This window comes from Gavialis gangeticus, unplaced genomic scaffold (genome assembly GCF_001723915.1).
Source record: "Gavialis gangeticus isolate Ggan-Ray unplaced genomic scaffold, GavGan_comp1, whole genome shotgun sequence".
Classification (NCBI taxonomy): Eukaryota; Metazoa; Chordata; order Crocodylia; family Gavialidae; genus Gavialis; species Gavialis gangeticus.
This window is the reverse complement of record NW_017728997.1, coordinates 21,423,484-21,425,421: the sequence shown is the minus strand read 5'-3', so window position 1 is coordinate 21,425,421 and position 1,938 is coordinate 21,423,484.

Below are 1,938 nucleotides of genomic sequence, written 5' to 3'. Positions count from 1 at the left end.
TCTGCCGCCTGATGCCACCACCCAGAGTCCAGTGCTGACCTCTGGTGTCCCCTGCCAGCCCAGGCCAAGCAGGGCAGGAATGGCCCTGGCACAAACTGCTCTGCCCCAGCTCAAATTACTGCTGTTCTGGGCACACGTGTAGACACTGCACCTAGGAGTGGTTTACTCCAGCTCAGACTACTTCAGAGTTTATTACTTCAAATTAATTGCACATGCAGATGCACCAAGAGTTTTCATCATTAGATCTCAAATCGCTTTATAAAGGGAAGGCTTAATCATTTCCTCTGTTTTGCAGATAAGCAATGAGGCACAGAGACAAAGTGACTTGCCTAAAATTACCAGACTGCAGTGGTGATAGCAAAGAGGACTGAGTGATAGCGGATGCAGTTTGCTGTGTGGAGGTAGCATGTGGACATTGTCTAGCACTAGAAAAATAGTCCATTTCAGAAAGACACTGCACATCAGCCTGTTAGGTCTTGCAACAGTCCACCTTTTCCTGATTCCCCTCATAAAGTCACTGCCACAATCGGTCCATTTGCCTAGGAGCAGACAATAGTATTGTGCTGATCTCTACAGGTTACTAAGAAGCAATAGCGCCTTTGGGCTACAGTGGAAAATGAAGGCACTGATAATTATGGAGCAGGTACATCTTGGGTTCAGTCTGATGAAACCTGAGCATAGCTCAAGGGATAAAGGCTTTAAGCACATTTTATAATGTAGGACCAAATCCTACAGTCCTGGTCTTTTCCCTCTTTCAACACTTTAAATCCTCCTCCCCACCATCTCCAGAACCCCTGCCACTTCTGCTTTATTCTCGTTCATAAAACAGCACCAGAACCGAAATACAGTATCACAGCTGAAGGCACAACATCAATCAATATAATACATTGCAGCACCTACATTATTTTCACCTTGTTCCACAGGCATCTAAACTTTTTCTTTCATTTTTTCCTTAACCACTGCAAGCTGTTCACAGGTTTTCACCGAGTTTTCTGCAATGACACTCCCAGCTTTTTCCTGAGCATTTGCATTGAATTTTGAACCCTAGAATGTGAGCAGCTGACATCATTCCTTGCAGTGCACGTTCTCTCCCACTGACCAGCAATGCATTTCATTAGCCACCATTTTGCCCACGCCCTGGTGTTCATTGATTCCTCTATAGTTTCATACTGGTGGAAACCTAGAATAGCTCATGGAATTGGAATTCCAAAGTTTCAAATACAATTGTGTTGCAATTCTGAAGGAGAGCAGATGTCTGAAAATTCAGTTTAACAATTTAAAAACTGTAATAGTGCAAATATGAAATTCTAGCCCACTCCACAACTCCTGGGGCAGCTGGTTTCCCAGGCTTTCCCCCTCCTGGGAGCAGCCAACTCTCACACTTACATAGCAGTTAGCCCTCTGGACTACTGGCTTGGCACATCAGCCAGGCCCTGATTATCAGGGCAGCCATCTCCTGTAAAAGTGGAGGACTCCATCAGCCTAAATGGTGGGCTGTTGAAGAACCGAGAAACCTTGTGAGATAGGTGAGTGAATGGTTAACAGGCAGGTGCCCGTGTGCAGGTTTCCATCCGAATTTCAACAGAATTAAAAATGGGCCATTTTTCTTTCATCAAAATAGAAGAGCTCTGACCCTCTGCGCTCTGGAAATCCATACCTCAGAGGCTAGAAGAGCTGAAAAGGAATCTTTTATCTGGATAACCTAGTCTGTATCTTTGTGAGCTGCTCAGGTGATCACAGTCTATTACAGAAAGAGCTAGAGCCAGCAGTGACTTGTTTAATATATCGTAGAAGACTCTAGGATCCTACACAGAGATGCAGAGGACATTGCTTGAGGCCTCCTATCACCAGGTGTTTGAGTTCTACAAGAAAGTGTAGTGGAAGAGAAGTCAGGTTGGAAGGGACCTTGTAGATCTTCAAGTGTGACCCCCTGCCTGG